Here is a 24,275-nt window from a genome sequence, read left to right as displayed (position 1 = left end):
GGGGGAAGATTTTGTTTTCAAATCAATTTTCTTAGTTTTTCAAAATCAAATCTTTTTCAAATCAAATCTTTTCAATCAAATGTTTTCAAAATCAATTTCTTTCCTTTTTAAAAGATACTTACTAACAATTAATGATTTGATTGAACATCTCAAAATTGTTGCCTTTTCTGTTGAGGAAGGTTTTATGTTTGAATCATATCTTTTCTTGTTAGGCAAGTCATTAATTTTTAAAATAATATCTTTTCAAAGTGTTTTCAAATCATATCTTTTAAAATTGTTTTCAAATCATATCTTCTCAATCACATCTTTTTAAAACCATAACTTTTCAATTAAATCTTTTTAACCACATCTTTTTCAAATTAGTTTTCAATCAAATCTTTTTAATTTCTAATTTCAAAATCTTTTTCAAAAATCACTTGATTTCTTTTCCACTTTGATTTTCGAAAATCAATTAATGTTTTTCAAAAATGTTTTCAAAATATTTTAATGAATTTTCGAAATTCTCTTCCCTCCTTCCCACATCCTTCTATTTATGGAGTACCACTCTTTCTAAATGCACAATTCGAACCTTATCTAATTAAAGTTCGAATTCATCTTCTCCTTCTTCTTTCTATTTTTCCTCTGACATTTAAAGGAATCTCTATACTGTGACATAGAGGATTCCACACTTTCTGTTTCTCTTCTCTTTCATATGAGCAGGAGCAGAGACAAAGGCATTCTTGTTGAGGCTGATCCTGAACCTGAAAGGACCTTGAAGAGAAAGCTAAGAGAAGCCAAAACACAACTCTCTTTAGAGCACCTGACCGAATTCTTCAAGGAAGAAGAACAAATGGCAGCCGAAAACAACAACAATGCCAACAATGCAAGGAAGGTGCTTGGTGACTTTACTACACCTACTCCTGATTTCTATGGGAGAAGCATCTCTATCCCTGCCATTGGAGCAAACAACTTTGAGCTTAAGCCTCAATTAGTTTCTCTAATGCAACAGAATTGCAAGTTTCATGGACTTCCAATGGAAGATCCTCATCAGTTTTTAGCTGAGTTCTTGCAAATCTGTGACACAGTCAAGACTAATGGGGTTAACCCTGAGGTCTACAGACTGATGCTATTCCCTTTTGCTGTAAGAGACAGAGCTAGAATATGGTTGGATTCTCAACCTAAAGAAAGCCTGGACTCTTGGGAAAAGCTAGTCAATGCCTTCTTGGCAAAGTTCTTTCCACCACAAAGATGGAGTAAGCTTAGAGTGGAAGTCCAAACCTTCAGACAGAAGGATGGAGAATTCCTCTATGAAGCTTGGGAAAGATACAAACAATTAATCAGAAGATGTCCCTCAGACATGCTTTCTGAATGGAGCATCATAGGTATCTTCTATGATGGTCTCTCTGAACTATCCAAGATGTCTTTGGATAGCTCTGCTGGAGGATCTCTTCATCTGAAGAAGACGCCTGCAGAAGCTCAAGAATTGATTGAAATGGTTGCAAATAACCAATTCATGTACGCTTCTGAAAGGAATCCTGTGAACAATGGGACTAGTCAGAAGAAAGGAGTTCTTGAGATTGACACTCTGAATGCCATATTGGCTCAGAACAAGATATTGACTCAACAAGTCAATTTGATTTCTCAAAGTCTGTCTGGAATGCAAAATGCACCAAACAGTACTAAGGATGCTTCATCTGAAGAAGAAGCTTATGATCCTGAGAACCCTTCCATGGAAGAGGTGAATTACCTAGGAGAACCCTATGGAAACACCTATAATTCTTCATGGAGAAATCACCCAAATCTCTCATGGAAGAATCAAGAGAGACCTCAACAAGGTTTCAATAATAATGGTGGAAGAAACAGGTTTAACAATGGTAAACCTTTTCCATCATCTTCTCAGCAACAGACAGAGAGTTCTAAGCAGAATACTTCTGACTTAGCAACAATGGTCTCTGATCTAATAAAGACCACTCAAAGTTTCATGAATGAAACAAGGTCCTCCATCAGAAATTTGGAAGGACAAGTGGGTCAGCTGAGCAAGAAAGTTACTGAACTCCCTCCTAGCACTCTCCCAAGTAATACAGAAGAAAATCCAAAAGGAGAGTGCAAAGCCATAGACATGGCCGAATATGGAGAGGAAAGAAAGGAGGAGGACGCCACTGAGGAAGACCTCAGTGGGCGTGTACCAATCTCCTCTGAGTTCCTCAATGAGGAACAATGGGAATCTGAGGCTCAAAATGAGACCATAGAGATTCCATTGGACTTACTTCTGCCATTCATGAGCTCTGATGAGTATTCTTCCTCTGAAGAGGATGAGTATGTCACTGAAGAGCAAGTTGCTAAATACCTTGGAGCAATCATGAAACTGAATGACAAGTTATTTGGAAATGAGACTTGGGAGGATGAACCACCCTTGCTCACCAAAGAACTGAATGACTTGTCTAGGCAGAAACTGCCTCAAAAGAGGCAAGATCCTGGGAAGTTTTCTATACCTTGTACCATAGGCACCATGACCTTCAAGAAGGCCTTGTGTGACTTGGGGTCAAGTGTAAACCTCATGCCCCTCTCTGTAATGGAGAAATTAGGGATCTTTGAGGTGCAAGCTGCAAAAATCTCACTAGAGATGGCAGACAATTCAAGAAACAAGCCTATGGACTTATAGAGGATGTTCTGGTTAAGGTTGAAGACCATTACATTCCTACTGATTTCATAGTCCTAGAGACTGGGAAGTGCATGGATGAATCCATCATCCTTGGCAGACCCTTTCTAGCCACAGCAAAGGCTGTGATTGATGTTGATAGAGGAGAGTTGATCATTCAAGTGAATGAAGAATCCTTGGTGTTTAAGGCCCAAGGATATCCCTCTGTCACCATGGAGAAGAAGCATGAAGAGCTTCTCTCAAAACAAAGCCAAGCAGAGCCCCCACAGTCAAACTCTAAGTTTGGTGTTGGGAGGCCACAACCAAACTCTAAGTTTGGTGTTGAACCCCCACATTCAAACTCTAAGTTTGGTGTTGGGAGGTCCCAACACGGTTCTGAACAACTCTGAGGCTCCATGAGAGTCCTCTGTCAAGCTAATGACAGTAAAGAAGCGCTTGTTGGGAGGCAACCCAATGTTTTATAATTAATTATTTCTTTTGTTATTTTATCTTTTTTGTAGGTTGATGATCATAAGAAGTCACAAAAACAATGAAAAAGCAAAAACAAAATGAAAAACAGGAAGAAAAACAGCACACCCTGGAGAAGAAGAAGCTGGCGTTCAAACGCCAGTAATGCTAGCTGTTGGGCGTTTAACGCCCAGTCTGGCACCATTCTGGGCGTTTAACGCCAGAAAGGGGCACCAGACTGGCGTTAAACGCCAGTAAAGGGTAAAAACCTGGCGTTAAACGCCAGGAATGGGCACCAGCCCGGCGTTTAACGCCAGAAAAGGCTCAAAACGTGGATTTTGATGCCATTTGGTGCAAGGATGCCTTTTCCTTGACACTACAAGATCTGTGGACCCCACAGGACCCTACCATCACTCTCTCTCTTCTTCCCCCATTCACCAATCACCTCAACACCTCTTCCCCAAAAACCCCTCACCTATCAAATCCCATCTTTCTCTTCACCACTCACATCCATCCTTCATAAAATCCCCACCAACCTCACCCTTCAAATTCAAACCACTTTCCCTCCCAAACCCACCCTCAAATGGCCGAACCCTCATCCCCCTCTTTCCTATATAAACCCCTCTTTACCCCTTCATTTTCCACAACCTAAACACCCTTTCTTCCCTTCTTGGCCGAACACACTACCATCTCCCTCTTCCTCATTTCTTCTTCTTCTACTCTCTTCTTTCTTCTTTTGCTCGAGGACGAGCAAACATTTTAAGTTTGGTGTGGTAAAAGCGTTGCTTTTTCATAACCATTTATGGCATCCAAGGCCGGAGAAATCTCTAGAAAGAGGAAAGGGAAGGCAAAGGCTTCCACCTCCGAGTCATGGGAGATGGATAGATTCCTCTCAAGGGTGCATCAAGACCACTTCTATGAAGTTGTGGCCTTGAAGAAGGTGATCCCCGAAGTCCCCTTTTCACTCAAAAGGGTGAATATCCGGAGATCCGCCATGAGATCCGAAGAAGAGGTTGGGAAGTACTTACCAACCCCATTCAACAAGTCGGAATCTTGATGGTTCAAGAGTGCTATGCCAATGCATGGATCACCAAGAACCATGACCAAAGTGTGAACCCGGATCCAAAGAATTATCTTACTATGGTTCGGGGGAAATACTTGGATTTTAGTCCGGAAAGTGTGAGGGTGGCGTTCAACTTGCCTATGATGCAAGGAGATGAGCATCCTTACACTAGAAGGGTCAACTTTGATCAAAGGTTGGACCAAGTCCTCACAGTCATATGTGAAGAGGGCACACAATGGAAGCAAGATTCAAGAGGAAAGCCGGTCCAATTGAGAAGGCATGACCTCAAACCCGTGGCTAGAGGATGGTTAGAGTTCATACAACGCTCAATCATCCCCACTAGCAACCGGTCCGAAGTTACCATAGACCGGGCTATCATGATCCATAGCATCATGATTGGAGAAGAAATAGAGGTTCATGAGGTTATAGCCCAAGAACTCTATAGGGTGGCGGACAAGACCTCTACCTTGGCAAGGTTAGCCTTTCCTCACCTCATTTGTCACCTCTGTTATTCAGTGGGAGTTGACATAGAGGGAGACATCACCATTGATGAGGACAAGCCCATCACTAAGAAAAGGATGGAGTACACAAGAGATCCCACTCATCATGAGATCCCTGAGATTCCTCAAGGGATGAATTTTCCTCCACAAGACTATTGGGGCAACTAAACACCTCCCTAGGAGAGTTGAGTTCCAATATGGGACAACTAAGGGTGGAGCACCAAGAACACTCCATTCTCCTCCATGAAATTAGAGAAGAACAAAGAATCATGAGAGAGGAGCAACAAAGGCAAGGAAGAGACATTGAGGAGCTCAAGCACTCCATAGGACCTTCAAAGGCAAGGAAGAGCCGCCATCACGGAGGTGGACCCATTCCTTGATTTCCTTGTTCTTTATTCTCATGTTTTTCGATTTTTATGCTTTATGTTATCCATGCTTGTGTCTTGTGATCATTAGTGTCTTAGTGTCTATGCCTTAAAGTTATGAATGTCCTATGAATCCATCACCTTTCTTGAATAAAAATGTGCTTAATTGAAAAAGGAAGAATTGCATGAATTTTGAATTTTATAATAGTTTAATTATTTTGATGTGGTGGCAATATTTTTGTTCTCTGAATGCATGCTTAAACAGTGCATATGTATCTTGAATTTGTGGTTCATGAATGTTGGCTCTTGAAAGAATGATGAAAAAGGAGACATGTTACTGAGGATCTGAAAAATCATTAAAAATGATTCTTGAAGCAAAAAAAAAAAAAAAAAAAAAAGAGAGAAAAAGCAAACGAAAAAAAAAATTTCGAAAAAAAAAAAAGAAAAAGAAAAATAATAAGAGTTGTGATCCAAGGCAAATAAGAGTGCGCTTAAGAACCCTGGACACCTCTAATTGGGGACTTTAGCAAAGCTAAGTCACAATCTGAAAAGGTTCACCCAATTATATGTCTGTGGCATGTATGTATCCGGTGGTAATACTGGAAAGACAGAGTGCTTTGGGCCACAGCCAAGACTCAATAAATAGCTATGTTCAAGAATCATCATACTTTACTAGGAGAATCATTAACACTATCTGGATTCTAAGTTCCTAAAGAAGCCAACCATTCTGAATTTCAAAGGATAGATTGAGATGCCAAAACTGTTCAGAGGCAAAAAGTTAAAAGCCCCGCTCATCTAATTAATACTGATCTTCACAGATGTTTTTGGAATTCATTGCATATTCTCTTCCTTTTATCTTATTTGATTTTCAGTTGCTTGGGGACAAGCAACAATTTAAGTTTGGTATTGTGATGAGCGGATAATTTGTATGCTTTTTGGCATTGTTTTTAGTATGTTTTTGATATGATCTAGTTAGTTTTTAGTATATTTTTATTAGTTTTTAGTTAAAATTCACTTTTCTGGACTTTACTATGAGTTTGTGTGTTTTTCTGTGATTTCAGGTATTTTCTGGCTGAAATTGAGGGACCTGAGCAAAAATCTGATCCAGAGACTCAAAAGGACTGCAGATGCTGTTGGATTCTGACCTCCCTGCACTCGAAGCGGATTTTCTGGAGCTACAGAAGCCCATTGGCGCGCTCTCAACGGCGTTGGAAATTAGACATCCTGGGCTTTCCAGCAATATATGATAGTCCATACTTTGCCCAAGATTTGATGGCCCAAACCGGCGTTCAAAGTCACCTCAAGAAATCCCAGCGTTAAACGCTGGAACTGGCACCCAAATGGGAGTTAAACGCCCAAACTGGCACCAAAGCTGGCGTTTAACTCCAAGGAGAGTCTCTACACGAAATTTCTTCATTGCTCAGCCCAAGCACACACCAAGTGGGCCCGGAAGTGGATTTTTATGTCATTTACCCATCTATGTACTAGTTTTCTATAAGTAGGACCTTTTACTATTGTATCTTTACACACATCTTGGTAGCTATCTTTGAGTTTTATGCTATCTTAGATCATTGGGAGGCTGGCCATTCGGCCATGCCTAGACCTTATGCTTATGTATTTTCAACGGTGGAGTTTCTACACACCATAGATTAAGGTGTGGAGCTCTGCTGTACCTCGAGTATTAATGCAATTACTATTGTTCTTCCATTCAATTCCGCTTGTTCTTTTACCAAGATATCACTTGTTCTTCAACTTGATGAAGGTGATGATTGACACTCATCATCATTCTCACCTATGAACAAGGTGACTGACAACCACTCTTGTTCTACAAGCATTTGAGGCTTAGTGAATATCTCTTGGATTTCTGATTGCACGATGCATGGTTGATCGCCTGACAACCGAGTGCTCGCCTGACAAACGAGCCAGCCATTCCGTGAGATCAGAGTCTTCGTGGTATAGGCAAGAACTGATGGCGGCATTCAAGAGAATCCGGAAGGTCTAACCTTGTCTGTGGTATTCTGAGTAGGATTCAATGATTGAATGACTGTGACGTGCTTCAAACCTGTAACCTACTGGGCGTTAGTGACAGACGCAAAAGAGTTATTCTATTCCGGTAGGGGAGGGAACCAAACCGGTGATTGGCAGCACTGTGACAGAGTGTGTGCATTAGCTTTCACTGCACGGATGGGAGGTAGCTGCTGACAACAGTGAAACCCTACACGAGCTTGCCATGGAAAGGAGTAAGAAAAGGATTGGATGAAGGCATTAGGAAAGCAGAGAGACGGAAGGGAAGGCATCTTCATACACTTGTCTGAAGCTCTTACACCAATGATATACATAAGTATCTCTATCCTTATCTTTTATGTTATTTTCGTTCATCACCATATACATCTGAGTTTGCCTGACTAAGATTTACAAGATGACCATAGCTTGCTTCAATACTAACAATCTCCGTGGGATCGACCCTTACTCACGTAAGGTTTATTACTTGGACGACCCAGTGCACTTGCTGGTTAGTTGTGCGAAGTTGTGTAATGCCATGGTATTGAGCCACCAAGTTCTTGGAGCCATTACCGGGGATTATTTGAGTTGCGAAAAAGTATTGTTCACAATTTCGCGCACCAAGTTTTTGGCGCCGTTAAACGGGGATTGTTCAAGTTTTGAGCAAGCTTTTGGTAACATCAGTGCCAAGATCCGGCAACAACATCAAGTTCTTGGTGTTATTGCCCGGGATTGTTTAGGCTGGACAACTGACGGTTCATCTTGTTGCTTAGATTAGGTATTAATTTTTTTTCGAAATTCTTGAAGATGAATTCTAGAGTTTCATGATGATTTGTTGAAATCTGGCTGGCTGAGAAGCCATGTCTAATCTCATTGGACCGAGGTTTCAACTTATCACCACAAGAACTTGTTGATTTCTTATCAATCTTGCTTTTGGAGCAGTGATTTGCTAAGGCTTGGCTGGCCTCTGGCCATGTCTAGTGTTTTGGACCGAAGCTTTCTTTGAAAGCTTGGCTGGCTGTGAAGCCATGTCTAATTCCTGGACCGGAGTCTTAGACTAGCATTGCACTGATTCCTGGAATTCTCATTAAGAATTTTGATACCTTTTCCTACTTAATTTTCGAAAAACACAAAAAAATTACAAAATCAAAAAGACCAAAAATATTTGATGTTTCTTGCTTAAGTTCAGTGTCTCATCCTAAGTTTGGTGTCAAATGCATGTTTTTGTTATAATTTTCGAATCCATGCATATATTTCTTTGTTTTGATCTTTGAATTCTATTGACTTGAAGTATTTTGTGTGTCTCATATGCATTCTCATATTGTTAGTGTCAGTAGTATACAAACTGCTAAGTTTGGTGTCTTGCATGCATTGTTATTTGATTCATTTTGCATTTTGATTATTAAAAATCCAAAAAATATTTTTTAATTTGTGTCTTTTCAAGTCAATGATACAAAGAATTGAAGATTCAGAACATACTGCAGAGGAATTACACAGAAAAAGCTGAGCATTCAAAAATACCCAGTGAAGAAGGCAGACTGGCGTTTAAACGCCAGCCAGGGCACCTGGTTGGGCGTTTAACGCCCAAAGAGGTAGCATTTTGGGCGTTAAACGCCAGAATGTATACCATTCTGGGCGTTTAACGCCAGGATGGTGCTAGGGGGAAGATTTTGTTTTCAAATCAATTTTCTTAGTTTTTCAAAATCAAATCTTTTTCAAATCAAATCTTTTCAATCAAATGTTTTCAAAATCAATTTCTTTCCTTTTTAAAAGATACTTACTAACAATTAATGATTTGATTGAACATCTCAAAAATTGTTGCCTTTTCTGTTGAGGAAGGTTTTATGTTTGAATCATATCTTTTCTTGTTAGGCAAGTCATTAATTTTTAAAATAATATCTTTTCAAAGTGTTTTCAAATCATATCTTTTAAAATTGTTTTCAAATCATATCTTCTCAATCACATCTTTTTAAAACCATAACTTTTCAATTAAATCTTTTTAACCACATCTTTTTCAAATTAGTTTTCAATCAAATCTTTTTAATTTCTAATTTCAAAATCTTTTTCAAAAATCACTTGATTTCTTTTCCACTTTGATTTTCGAAAATCAATTAATGTTTTTCAAAAATGTTTTCAAAATATTTTAATGAATTTTCGAAAATTCTCTTCCCTCCTTCCCACATCCTTCTATTTATGGAGTACCACTCTTTCTAAATGCACAATTCGAACCTTATCTAATTAAAGTTCGAATTCATCTTCTCCTTCTTCTTTCTATTTTTCCTCTGATATTTAAAGGAATCTCTATACTGTGACATAGAGGATTCCACACTTTCTGTTTCTCTTCTCTTTCATATGAGCAGGAGCAGAGACAAAGGCATTCTTGTTGAGGCTGATCCTGAACCTGAAAGGACCTTGAAGAGAAAGCTAAGAGAAGCCAAAACACAACTCTCTTTAGAGCACCTGACCGAATTCTTCAAGGAAGAAGAACAAATGGCAGCCGAAAACAACAACAATGCCAACAATGCAAGGAAGGTGCTTGGTGACTTTACTACACCTACTCCTGATTTTTATGGGAGAAGCATCTCTATCCCTGCCATTGGAGCAAACAACTTTGAGCTTAAGCCTCAATTAGTTTCTCTAATGCAACAGAATTGCAAGTTTCATGGACTTCCAATGGAAGATCCTCATCAGTTTTTAGCTGAGTTCTTGCAAATCTGTGACACAGTCAAGACTAATGGGGTTAACCCTGAGGTCTACAGACTGATGCTATTCCCTTTTGCTGTAAGAGACAGAGCTAGAATATGGTTGGATTCTCAACCTAAAGAAATCCTGGACTCTTGGGAAAAGCTAGTCAATGCCTTCTTGGCAAAGTTCTTTCCACCACAAAGATGGAGTAAGCTTAGAGTGGAAGTCCAAACCTTCAGACAGAAGGATGGAGAATTCCTCTATGAAGCTTGGGAAAGATACAAACAATTAATCAGAAGATGTCCCTCAGACATGCTTTCTGAATGGAGCATCATAGGTATCTTCTATGATGGTCTCTCTGAACTATCCAAGATGTCTTTGGATAGCTCTGCTGGAGGATCTCTTCATCTGAAGAAGACGCCTGCAGAAGCTCAAGAATTGATTGAAATGGTTGCAAATAACCAATTCATGTACACTTCTGAAAGGAATCCTGTGAACAATGGGACTAGTCAGAAGAAAGGAGTTCTTGAGATTGACACTCTGAATGCCATATTGGCTCAGAACAAGATATTGACTCAACAAGTCAATTTGATTTCTCAAAGTCTGTCTGGAATGCAAAATGCACCAAACAGTACTAAGGATGCTTCATCTGAAGAAGAAGCTTATGATCCTGAGAACCCTTCCATGGAAGAGGTGAATTACCTAGGAGAACCCTATGGAAACACCTATAATTCTTCATGGAGAAATCACCCAAATCTCTCATGGAAGAATCAAGAGAGACCTCAACAAGGTTTCAATAATAATGGTGGAAGAAACAGGTTTAACAATGGTAAACCTTTTCCATCATCTTCTCAGCAACAGACAGAGAGTTCTAAGCAGAATACTTCTGACTTAGCAACAATGGTCTCTGATCTAATAAAGACCACTCAAAGTTTCATGAATGAAACAAGGTCCTCCATCAGAAATTTGGAAGGACAAGTGGGTCAGCTGAGCAAGAAAGTTACTGAACTCCCTCCTAGCACTCTCCCAAGTAATACAGAAGAAAATCCAAAAGGAGAGTGCAAAGCCATAGACATGGCCGAATATGGAGAGGAAAGAAAGGAGGAGGACGCCACTGAGGAAGACCTCAGTGGGCGTGTACCAATCTCCTCTGAGTTCCTCAATGAGGAACAATGGGAATCTGAGGCTCAAAATGAGACCATAGAGATTCCATTGGACTTACTTCTGCCATTCATGAGCTCTGATGAGTATTCTTCCTCTGAAGAGGATGAGTATGTCACTGAAGAGCAAGTTGCTAAATACCTTGGAGCAATCATGAAACTGAATGACAAGTTATTTGGAAATGAGACTTGGGAGGATGAACCACCCTTGCTCACCAAAGAACTGAATGACTTGTCTAGGCAGAACTGCCTCAAAAGAGGCAAGATCCTGGGAAGTTTTCTATACCTTGTACCATAGGCACCATGACCTTCAAGAAGGCCTTGTGTGACTTGGGGTCAAGTGTAAACCTCATGCCCCTCTCTGTAATAGAGAAATTAGGGATCTTTGAGGTGCAAGCTGCAAAAATCTCACTAGAGATGGCAGACAATTCAAGAAAACAAGCCTATGGACTTATAGAGGATGTTCTGGTTAAGGTTGAAGACCATTACATTCCTACTGATTTCATAGTCCTAGAGACTGGGAAGTGCATGGATGAATCCATCATCCTTGGCAGACCCTTTCTAGCCACAGCAAAGGCTGTGATTGATGTTGATAGAGGAGAGTTGATCATTCAAGTGAATGAAGAATCCTTGGTGTTTAAGGCCCAAGGATATCCCTCTGTCACCATGGAGAAGAAGCATGAAGAGCTTCTCTCAAAACAGAGCCAAGCAGAGCCCCCACAGTCAAACTCTAAGTTTGGTGTTGGGAGGCCACAACCAAACTCTAAGTTTGGTGTTGAACCCCCACATTCAAACTCTAAGTTTGGTGTTGGGAGGTCCCAACACGGTTCTGAACAACTCTGAGGCTCCATGAGAGTCCTCTGTCAAGCTAATGACAGTAAAGAAGCGCTTGTTGGGAGGCAACCCAATGTTTTATAATTAATTATTTTCTTTTGTTATTTTATCTTTTTTGTAGGTTGATGATCATAAGAAGTCACAAAAACAATGAAAAAAGCAAAAACAAAATGAAAAACAGGAAGAAAAACAGCACACCCTGGAGAAGAAGAAGCTGGCGTTCAAACGCCAGTAATGCTAGCTGTTGGGCGTTTAACGCCCAGTCTGGCACCATTCTGGGCGTTTAACGCCAGAAAGGGGCACCAGACTGGCGTTAAACGCCAGTAAAGGGTAAAAACCTGGCGTTAAACGCCAGGAATGGGCACCAGCCCGGCGTTTAACGCCAGAAAAGGCTCAAAACGTGGATTTTGATGCCATTTGGTGCAAGGATGCCTTTTCCTTGACACTACAAGATCTGTGGACCCCACAGGACCCTACCATCACTCTCTCTCTTCTTCCCCCATTCACCAATCACCTCAACACCTCTTCCCCAAAAACCCCTCACCTATCAAATCCCATCTTTCTCTTCACCACTCACATCCATCCTTCATAAAATCCCCACCAACCTCACCCTTCAAATTCAAACCACTTTCCCTCCCAAACCCACCCTCAAATGGCCGAACCCTCATCCCCCTCTTTCCTATATAAACCCCTCTTTACCCCTTCATTTTCCACAACCTAAACACCCTTTCTTCCCTTCTTGGCCGAACACACTACCATCTCCCTCTTCCTCATTTCTTCTTCTTCTACTCTCTTCTTTCTTCTTTTGCTCGAGGACGAGCAAACATTTTAAGTTTGGTGTGGTAAAAGCGTTGCTTTTTCATAACCATTTATGGCATCCAAGGCCGGAGAAACCTCTAGAAAGAGGAAAGGGAAGGCAAAGGCTTCCACCTCCGAGTCATGGGAGATGGATAGATTCCTCTCAAGGGTGCATCAAGACCACTTCTATGAAGTTGTGGCCTTGAAGAAGGTGATCCCCGAAGTCCCCTTTTCACTCAAAAAGGGTGAATATCCGGAGATCCGCCATGAGATCCGAAGAAGAGGTTGGGAAGTACTTACCAACCCCATTCAACAAGTCGGAATCTTGATGGTTCAAGAGTGCTATGCCAATGCATGGATCACCAAGAACCATGACCAAAGTGTGAACCCGGATCCAAAGAATTATCTTACTATGGTTCGGGGGAAATACTTGGATTTTAGTCCGGAAAGTGTGAGGGTGGCGTTCAACTTGCCTATGATGCAAGGAGATGAGCATCCTTACACTAGAAGGGTCAACTTTGATCAAAGGTTGGACCAAGTCCTCACAGTCATATGTGAAGAGGGCACACAATGGAAGCAAGATTCAAGAGGAAAGCCGGTCCAATTGAGAAGGCATGACCTCAAACCCGTGGCTAGAGGATGGTTAGAGTTCATACAACGCTCAATCATCCCCACTAGCAACCGGTCCGAAGTTACCATAGACCGGGCTATCATGATCCATAGCATCATGATTGGAGAAGAAATAGAGGTTCATGAGGTTATAGCCCAAGAACTCTATAGGGTGGCGGACAAGACCTCTACCTTGGCAAGGTTAGCCTTTCCTCACCTCATTTGTCACCTCTGTTATTCAGTGGGAGTTGACATAGAGGGAGACATCACCATTGATGAGGACAAGCCCATCACTAAGAAAAGGATGGAGTACACAAGAGATCCCACTCATCATGAGATCCCTGAGATTCCTCAAGGGATGAATTTTCCTCCACAAGACTATTGGGGGCAACTAAACACCTCCCTAGGAGAGTTGAGTTCCAATATGGGACAACTAAGGGTGGAGCACCAAGAACACTCCATTCTCCTCCATGAAATTAGAGAAGAACAAAGAATCATGAGAGAGGAGCAACAAAGGCAAGGAAGAGACATTGAGGAGCTCAAGCACTCCATAGGACCTTCAAAGGCAAGGAAGAGCCGCCATCACGGAGGTGGACCCATTCCTTGATTTCCTTGTTCTTTATTCTCATGTTTTTCGATTTTTATGCTTTATGTTATCCATGCTTGTGTCTTGTGATCATTAGTGTCTTAGTGTCTATGCCTTAAAGTTATGAATGTCCTATGAATCCATCACCTTTCTTGAATAAAAATGTGCTTAATTGAAAAAGGAAGAATTGCATGAATTTTGAATTTTATAATAGTTTAATTATTTTGATGTGGTGGCAATATTTTTGTTCTCTGAATGCATGCTTAAACAGTGCATATGTATCTTGAATTTGTGGTTCATGAATGTTGGCTCTTGAAAGAATGATGAAAAAGGAGACATGTTACTGAGGATCTGAAAAATCATTAAAAATGATTCTTGAAGCAAAAAAAAAAAAAAAAAAAAGAGAGAAAAAGCAAACGAAAAAAAAATTCGAAAAAAAAAAAGAAAAAGAAAAAATAATAAGAGTTGTGATCCAAGGCAAATAAGAGTGCGCTTAAGAACCCTGGACACCTCTAATTGGGGACTTTAGCAAAGCTAAGTCACAATCTGAAAAGGTTCACCCAATTATGTGTCTGTGGCATGTATGTATCCGGTGGTAATACTGGAAAGACAGAGTGCTTTGGGCCACAGCCAAGACTCAATAAATAGCTATGTTCAAGAATCATCATACTTTACTAGGAGAATCATTAACACTATCTGGATTCTAAGTTCCTAAAGAAGCCAACCATTCTGAATTTCAAAGGATAGATTGAGATGCCAAAACTGTTCAGAGGCAAAAAGTTAAAAGCCCCGCTCATCTAATTAATACTGATCTTCACAGATGTTTTTGGAATTCATTGCATATTCTCTTCCTTTTATCTTATTTGATTTTCAGTTGCTTGGGGACAAGCAACAATTTAAGTTTGGTATTGTGATGAGCGGATAATTTGTATGCTTTTTGGCATTGTTTTTAGTATGTTTTTGATATGATCTAGTTAGTTTTTAGTATATTTTTATTAGTTTTTAGTTAAAATTCACTTTTCTGGACTTTACTATGAGTTTGTGTGTTTTTCTGTGATTTCAGGTATTTTCTGGCTGAAATTGAGGGACCTGAGCAAAAATCTGATCCAGAGACTCAAAAGGACTGCAGATGCTGTTGGATTCTGACCTCCCTGCACTCGAAGCGGATTTTCTGGAGCTACAGAAGCCCATTGGCGCGCTCTCAACGGCGTTGGAAATTAGACATCCTGGGCTTTCCAGCAATATATGATAGTCCATACTTTGCCCAAGATTTGATGGCCCAAACCGGCGTTCAAAGTCACCTCAAGAAATCCCAGCGTTAAACGCTGGAACTGGCACCCAAATGGGAGTTAAACGCCCAAACTGGCACCAAAGCTGGCGTTTAACTCCAAGGAGAGTCTCTACACGAAATTTCTTCATTGCTCAGCCCAAGCACACACCAAGTGGGCCCGGAAGTGGATTTTTATGTCATTTACCCATCTATGTACTAGTTTTCTATAAGTAGGACCTTTTACTATTGTATCTTTACACACATCTTGGTAGCTATCTTTGAGTTTTATGCTATCTTAGATCATTGGGAGGCTGGCCATTCGGCCATGCCTAGACCTTATGCTTATGTATTTTCAACGGTGGAGTTTCTACACACCATAGATTAAGGTGTGGAGCTCTGCTGTACCTCGAGTATTAATGCAATTACTATTGTTCTTCCATTCAATTCCGCTTGTTCTTTTACCAAGATATCACTTGTTCTTCAACTTGATGAAGGTGATGATTGACACTCATCATCATTCTCACCTATGAATAAGGTGACTGACAACCACTCTTGTTCTACAAGCATTTGAGGCTTAGTGAATATCTCTTGGATTTCTGATTGCACGATGCATGGTTGATCGCCTGACAACCGAGTGCTCGCCTGACAAACGAGCCAGCCATTCCGTGAGATCAGAGTCTTCGTGGTATAGGCAAGAACTGATGGCGGCATTCAAGAGAATCCGGAAGGTCTAACCTTGTCTGTGGTATTCTGAGTAGGATTCAATGATTGAATGACTGTGACGTGCTTCAAACCTGTAACCTACTGGGCGTTAGTGACAGACGCAAAAGAGTTATTCTATTCCGGTAGGGGAGGGAACCAAACCGGTGATTGGCAGCACTGTGACAGAGTGTGTGCATTAGCTTTCACTGCACGGATGGGAGGTAGCTGCTGACAACAGTGAAACCCTACACGAGCTTGCCATGGAAAGGAGTAAGAAAAGGATTGGATGAAGGCATTAGGAAAGCAGAGAGACGGAAGGGAAGGCATCTTCATACACTTGTCTGAAGCTCTTACACCAATGATATACATAAGTATCTCTATCCTTATCTTTTATGTTATTTTCGTTCATCACCATATACATCTGAGTTTGCCTGACTAAGATTTACAAGATGACCATAGCTTGCTTCAATACTAACAATCTCCGTGGGATCGACCCTTACTCACGTAAGGTTTATTACTTGGACGACCCAGTGCACTTGCTGGTTAGTTGTGCGAAGTTGTGTAATGCCATGGTATTGAGCCACCAAGTTCTTGGAGCCATTACCGGGGATTATTTGAGTTGTGAAAAAGTATTGTTCACAATTTCGCGCACCAATATGCCATAATGATTTAAGACATAAATGGTGAGATCGGAGGCTTAGAAGTATGAGATTTGGCTTTTAAAACTCAAAAATCAACTTTGGGATGAAAACAGGGCCGCGCGTACGCGCACTCCGCGCGCACGCGTGGATGGCCTCAAAAACTCATCGACGCATAAGCGTCATGCACGCTAACGCGTGGATTCCAAACTTGCCCATCGGCGCGCACGCGTCAACCACGCGTACGCGCGGGTGTTCTCGTGCCCCAGGCACAACACCGGCACAGTTCTGGCATAACTCTCTGGAAAATGGCTGGGCATTGGGTGCAGCACAATCGGCGCGCCCGCACACATCACGCGTACGCGTGGATGGCACTTTTCGGAAGATCGGCGCGTACGCGCCAGGTGCGCCCACGCGCAAGGGGTTATTCTGCTAAAAATTTTCTAAGTTAAAAGCTGCAGAATTCACAGATTTTTACCCCAATCTTCTAACGGACATAACTTCCTCATTTTAAATCATTTTTCAACCGTTCTTCGAACGGCATGGACATCCCGGATCAAATTTCATTTCTAAACAGATTTGGTACAAAACGGGGATCCGTAGTCCCAGTTATGTCCCGTCAAAGTATGCCCAAAAACCATATTTTCATACAAAACCACAATATGCCATTTTCAAAACAAACCATTTTCAACTCTTTTCAAAGTCAATCAAAACATGCCACTTTCATCCCTTTTCTTTGAAAACAATCAAAATGTATCAAATTCAACATCAAGCCTCCTCAACTCCCACATTGACACATTACCACAATTTAACAAAATCACTATCTCATCACTTTACTCCACTTCACCCAAGTGGCTCAAACTCAAACATATTGACATATCATATACTATTCCTCATGCCAATCCTCAACACACCAATTCCAATTAACCATCATTATACATAACCAATATCATATTCACCATCAACATGGTTCAACCCACAATTCAACCATAACCAATCATCAAGCATATATCACAACATGCATACTTCTCATACATCATACCATTAAGGCATCAATAATCATCATCACATATATGACCACATCATATATCTCAAGCATTTAACAACATCAACCATTCAATGCTTATCTTAGGGCCTCTAGCCTAAGTATTTCCTACCACATTACATATTAGATACGGGAAACCGAAACCATACCTTAGCCGATTTTCCCAAGCTCCACCGGAGCACTTCCAAACCACTTATCCACAAGCTCTCAAGGCCTCAACACCTCCAAGAACAGATTTTTCACCACCAAACCCTTTCCAAGCTTTTCAAGGTCACCAATCAAGCTCCAATATACACATATACACAACCTAAGCCACAACCATCATACCCATACACAACATCTCAAAACCCAAACATCATAAAATCACAAAATACACTAGGGTTGAGAATCTTACCACACCCAAGGTCCAAGGAGACAAGATTAACCTTCTCCTTCAAGAGAGTTGGGTCCTATAACATCAAAGAACCCAAAATCTCAACATTTTACCCAAGAAACTCGAAAATAGGGGCTGAAATTTCGAACAGCAAGGTGTGGCTTACCTCAAGATTGGTTGTATGGGTTTTGTAGAGCTCTTCGCGGTGAACGCGTGGCCGCAAACGGGGCGGCAATCGGAGCTCTAGATCAAAAGTTATGGTGGTTTGAAGATCAAGTGAGAGAAAGAAGTTGAGAGAGTGTTCTTCCTCCCCTTCTCTCTAAGTTCAGAGTGTTTTAGTGTGTAATGAGGAGAGAGAGTGCTGAAAACTAGGGTTTTGGTTAAGTTATGTTGGGCCAAGGGCCCACTTTGGGTCCAATTGGCCCGGTTTGGCCCGTTCGGTCCAATCTTGGTCCGAATTCTATAAAATTGGTACCAAAATTCTCGTCTCAGTCTCCTCTATCACATTTAGCCATAAAAATCACATTTTAGGCTTTCTAGAATAAATTCTCATTTATGGGTTAATTAGCCGTTAATTAACCGGGTTTTACAGAGTTTGACAATTAAACCATACTCAAGGGTTAACCAATAGCTGAAAAGACGGAAGGAATTATACTTTGTTCTTCTCGAGTTCTTAGTCAAAATATATTACTTCATATTATCGGGTCTTTGAGGATTGTTATTAGAGTTCAACCTTAATTAGTAAATTTAGTATGACTAATTTACTAAATGTGTAATATTGAATATATGGGGCCACATACTAACGAGTGTTCTAATTTTTACTAAAAAATATTTAATTATCTTAATTTGATCAAAATAAATAATTATATTAATTTAAATAAAATATTATTATATCCTTAACTAGCACAAAAAATATAATAATAATTGAAAATATTAAACAAAAATCAAGAATAATTATTTATTCTGTTTCTAAATTTGAATTTTAAATTTGGATGAGATCTTAACTGATTTATTTGAAATTGAATTGTGGGTAAGATTTCAATTTGAAATAAGATAAGATTTAAGTTTGAAATAAAATAAGATTTAAATTTAAAATGATATTTAAATTTAAAATCAATAACAATCTCATACTATATATATATGTATGACAAGAATAAAGAAAAAATACGTAAGAATTTTATATCTTTACTTCTAGTCATCTATATTACAAGAAAATTCACTTTTAGTGGCAATAAAAATAGCCGCTAATATATTTACCGATAATTAGACATTAGACATTTTATACTTTGTCGCTAAAAAATTTTAGCGGCAATTATAACATTTGCTGAAAGACCTTTTTGATGGCCGCAAAAAGTATAATAGGATTAGTATTGGGCTAACCCAATTAAAACATTATTCTATAAATAGGAGTATGATGTAATAATGTGAGATATCATCGATGTAATGAGAAACTCTATTTTTCTTCTTTGGCCTTAATTCTACATATTTCTCTTCTATTCTCTCTGATTTTCTATCTAATTCTCTATTTCTTATACAATTTCGTATCAAAATGGTGCTTTCATTGAACAAATCTCCTATATTTGATGGCATTGGAGATGGTTACCAGTGATTTATTCTCATTGAACAATTTTAGAATTCCCAAGTACTCTGGAAGAGCAAAGATTTTTGAAAATTCCCAAATACCTAAAAGGCAAGACTCTAACATGGTTCGGTTATGGAATAAATTCAATCCAACTACAACTAGATCAATTTTTGAGTAATTACTCAAATCAGTCCCTGAGAATTTTAGAATCGGATATTTTAGTCCCAAAGGAAAATTAATACGCAGATTAATCCCCAAGGTTTTACTCCGGCAGACAAATCAGTCCCCAATTCATTTTCCGGCAGTGTAATTACCCAAATCAGTCCCCAAAGATTTTAAAAACGGACATTTTAGTCCCCAAGAAAAACTAATGTACAAATCAATCCCCAACATTTTTCTCTATTAGACATAATAGTCTCCCGTCTAAAAATAAAATAAAATAAAATAATAATTATTATTAATTGCACAATAATATTGTACTATATTTTTTGGACAAAAATAATGATAAATTTATTCATTAAATTCTTATATATATATATATATATATATATATATATATATATGTATGTATGTATGTATGTATGTATGTATGTATAAAAGAATTTAATGAATAAATTTATCATTATTTTTGTTCAAAAAATATAAAAAATATAGTACAATATTATTGTGTAATTAATAATAATAATTATTTTATTTTATTTTATTTTTGGACCGGGGACTATTATGTCTAACAAAGAGAAACGTTGAGGATTGATTTGTACATTAGTTTTTCTTGGGGACTAAGATGTCCATTTTTAAAATTTTTGGGGACTGATCTGGGTAATTACACTGCCGGAAAATGAACTGAAGATTGATTTGTCTGCCGGAGTAAAACATTAGGGATTAATCTGTGTATTAATTTTCCTTGGGAACTAAAATGTTCGATTCTAAAATTCTCGGGGACTGATTTGGTAATTACTCTCAGTTTTTTATATGGTATTTTTACTTCTTTTGCCAAATTCTCGTCCTATACTCCCATCCGAAATTTCTTAGAAGACAGTTTCAGATTTGGATATCATTTTAACAGAAATTTGAGCATATTTGAAAAAATTTCAACCACAACCATAACAACTCAAATTTTCTTGCCAAAATTCAACAATCTTAAATGCAGATTTGGAGATTGCAGCAACAAAACGTTCAAAATTAACAGTTCCAGATGAAGAAAAATTGAAAAATGCAAGGACGAAAATGCCAGAAGGAGCTGCATGTGCAACATCTGAATATTCACAGCCAGAATCATCAATCGGCAATTCCAATCCTATAATTCAGGCCAAATCAAACTCAGAATTTTCACTACTTAGCAACAATTCAATAGCGCTAGCAACAAAAATTCAATAATCACATATATCCAATTCTGGAATTCAGATTCAGAATATAAAATTACAGAATTGTAGTATACAGTAACAAAAGCTACAGAATCCACAATGAATCCAAAACTTACAAAAGAAGTACATATCAAAGGGGAAGAAGAATCATCAGATTTTAATTTTGAATTTCAATCACAACAGCAACAAGGAAAATCAATAATATTTACAAACCCTTCACAATTTCACATTTCCGATTCAGTTTTAATAAAATCTTCTCCTGAAGCAGAATATCAACTCTCAGAACCAACATTTCCAGATGCACATGATTATAGTGCAGTTCCAAATCTTACGAACAAGAACGATGATAGTGTCGAAATTAGTGGTAAACTTGGTAGTAGAGATATGGTGTGGACTGCAGAAAGTCGATCGCGATTCGATTCGGCGATGGCAAACCCATCAGGAGATTTGCAGCCAGATCGCAATGCGGGGGGAGAGGATGATCGGCAGTTTCCAACACCGAAACCGCCGGACCAGTCGAAGACCGTCACAAATGATGCTACACGGTGGTTAGGAGGCATTGCAATCGGTGCTGAGGATGGCGCCTTCATGGTAGGGAGGGATGAGGGCGTCTGATCTCGGAGGTGATTCAGCAACATTGGCACGGCAGAGGAGGAGGGGGTGCTTCGCAACAGTGTTGTTGCGCCGTGCAAATGAGAACCGCAAGCTCTTCGCAGAGGTTGGCTCCACCGTTCTTCGCTGATAGTGGCTAGGCCACCACCGCTGATGGTGACATCGTTTCCCTAGGATCGTGATGCAGAGGCGCCAAGTCTCAAGTTCCCCAGCAATGGCGGCACATGCGGTTGTTGACTCGTTTCGCAGTGGGTAGCGTGCGAGGAAGGAAAAAAGACGAAGCGCGAAGCGGTGACGGAAGGGGAAAAGGCACGGGTGGCACCAGTGGTTCTACCAATAGCAGTGAAACTCAGGGCAGGGAAGGGAGAAGCCACTGGGGATGCTACAGAAAATGGAAGAAGCATTGCACTTCTAATGAGTGGTGGACAGAAGGAGATGACCCTTAATTTTGAAGTGGGCTTTTTCTGGTTGGGCCTATCAGCCTCAATTCACATTCTGCTCATTATTAGGTTAATTTTTAAAGAATACTATTTTGATCAGCTATTAGGTCTATTTTTAAATAATGAGATTCTGGTGGTTAAAATTTTTTTAGCAGTAGCATAAAAAATATTATTTTAGTATTGTTGATATTTTTTATTACTTGTCATTAGCTTTTACAATTTTTATTAGGATTTATATTTTTTTGCAACCTTGTGGACAAGGTTATTTTAAAAGATAGGATAATGATAGGATTAGTATTGGACTAGCTCAATTAGAAGATTATACTATAAATAAGACTATGATGTAATAATGTGAGATATCCATGATGTAATGAGAAATTCTATTTTTTTTCTTTAGCCCTAATTCTAGATATTTCTCTTCTATTCTCTCTGATTTTCTATCTAGTTCTCTATTTCTTGATACAATTTTGTATCAAAATATATAACTTTTAGTGGTCATTTTCTTGACAATTTATATGACCACCAAAAACAATTCTAATATTGCAATGTTATTTACTTTTATTGGCCATTACTATTGCCGCCAAAATTCATTTTACCGGAAATTTATATAGCCACTAAAAATAATTTTAAAATTGTAATATTATTCACTTTTAGTTTTCATTACTATTACTGCTAAAATCTTAAGATGTTTTTAATTATACTCACTCTTTTAGAAATAACAACCTGTCCTTTTTTTAAAATATCAAATTATTTTTACTAACAATTATTATTATTGTTCATAATATAAATATACTAAAATTAATTACTACAAAATAAAATTTTTTATTAAATTCAAAATATTTATACATAAATTTCTCTTGAAAAGGAATAAAGTATAATACAAATTTAAACAACACAAACACTACAAGTCTATGTTATATTAATGATTAGCTCATAGCTAATAATAAAAAATAAATGAGTATTTTATATCATGATTATAATAAGTACTAGAAATGCAAATCTTAGTGTCACTACAAACACCATTGCTATCCCCATAATTCAAAGTAACAACCAATCCTACACTAAAAAGTGTTCAATAACCCCTTTTCATATAACTTAATAAAGTACTGGAGGTCAAAAGTTTCACATAATGCAGCAAGCCAATGTTCAAATTCAGATTATCATCAAGAAGAAAGTAATCACAGGCAATAAATCTTTCATCGTTACTTAAGACTTCTTAAGAGTCGAAAATCCATCAAGGGAGTTACAAAACTTTCCTACTAGCATGACATTATGGGTCCTTAACTAGGAAGTAACTTTCCATGTAAACCATAATTCATAATCAATACGTCAAAAGTAAAGTAGAATGCAGCGGAATAATGAAATCAAATCAAGTCAAAAACTACAATACTATATTAAATGGTAAATAACTTGATGCGTGAGCATCTCTCCTATCTTTTTCTAGTGAATTTGCATTCGAATTTGTTATGTTTAGTCAAGATTTAAGTACTTTTAAGCCACTATGGATACTACTTTGAGTCATGTTTAATTTGATTTATTTCAGGTAACATTCGGACGAATTTGACAGAATTTAAAAAGAAGAAACGGAACCACAGCAAACCCAGGAGGTGGCACCAAACTTGGTAATCACCAAGTTTGGCGCCATGAGCATCACAAGGCATCCATCTTCACTAGCATGATGGCGTTAAACTTGGGATTCTCCAAGTTTGGCACGAAGAGAAAGGAAAGCCACCATAAGGTACGGGTGGAGTGGCGCCAAACTTGACCCAGCCCAAGTTTGGCACCAGTTTGAGGAAATTTAGTGGTCCCCACGCCTCCAAGAGCTAGCAACGAGCGAGGATCTTCTATTAATTTTAATTAGAATTTTATTTTTATTTTACAATAGAAAAATATATTATTTAGTTTTAGAAAATATATTTTACATTAATTAGATTAGATATAAAGGGGAAAAGATTCAGCCCTTCGGGCTTCTTCTCTCTCACGCACCTCATTATACAATTTATAATTTTTAGAACCTTAGTTTTTTCTCTGAGTCATGAGCAACTAAACCTCCACTGTTAAGGTTAGGAGTTTTGTTTATTCTATTGATTAATACTATTACTCTTTTATTTTAATTAGTGTATTAATTTCAATTTCAAGGATTTATTTTCGTTCTTCATCTTAAGAATTTGGGTAGATCGAAAGAATAACCCTTTTCTAATTGTGTTCTTGTTAAATCTTGAAAAAGTAATTTACTTGAACAACAGCTTGAAAACAACTTCTCTTAAATCACTAATTATCTGGACTTAACAGGATACGTGACATATAATCCTCTTATATTTGGGTAATTAGGGTTTTTGTGGTACATAAACTAGAATTAGACTTAAACCTCTAATTGAAATTAAGTGACCAAGGATTGACGATTAACTAGGTTAGAGGAGACTAAATTACTAACGAATTAGGGTTTAGTAACATAAATTTGTCATGAATTTAATCTTGCACGATTAAAATGGTTGGTAAGAAAATCTAATCCAGAAGATAAATATTTGTGAAACCTTAACTGTTTTCTCACATATTCTTCACA

General features: G+C 38.6%; 2 non-coding genes across 2 annotated transcripts; both read right to left on the bottom strand.

Moving 5' to 3' along the window:
• Window positions 1–1,234: 1,234 nt before the first annotated feature.
• Window positions 1,235–1,342, bottom strand: LOC130978260 (small nucleolar RNA R71). The gene has a single exon (XR_009085913.1). It is a non-coding gene; the product is annotated as a small nucleolar RNA R71 (small nucleolar RNA).
• An 8,567-nt stretch (window positions 1,343–9,909) lies between these two features.
• LOC130978259 (small nucleolar RNA R71) lies at window positions 9,910–10,017 on the bottom strand. The gene has a single exon (XR_009085912.1). It is a non-coding gene; the product is annotated as a small nucleolar RNA R71 (small nucleolar RNA).
• Window positions 10,018–24,275: the final 14,258 nt, after the last annotated feature.

Source organism: Arachis stenosperma, chromosome 4 (assembly GCF_014773155.1).
Source record: "Arachis stenosperma cultivar V10309 chromosome 4, arast.V10309.gnm1.PFL2, whole genome shotgun sequence".
Lineage (NCBI taxonomy): Eukaryota > Viridiplantae > Streptophyta > Magnoliopsida > Fabales > Fabaceae > Arachis > Arachis stenosperma.
This window is presented reverse-complemented; position numbering and strand designations above follow the sequence as displayed.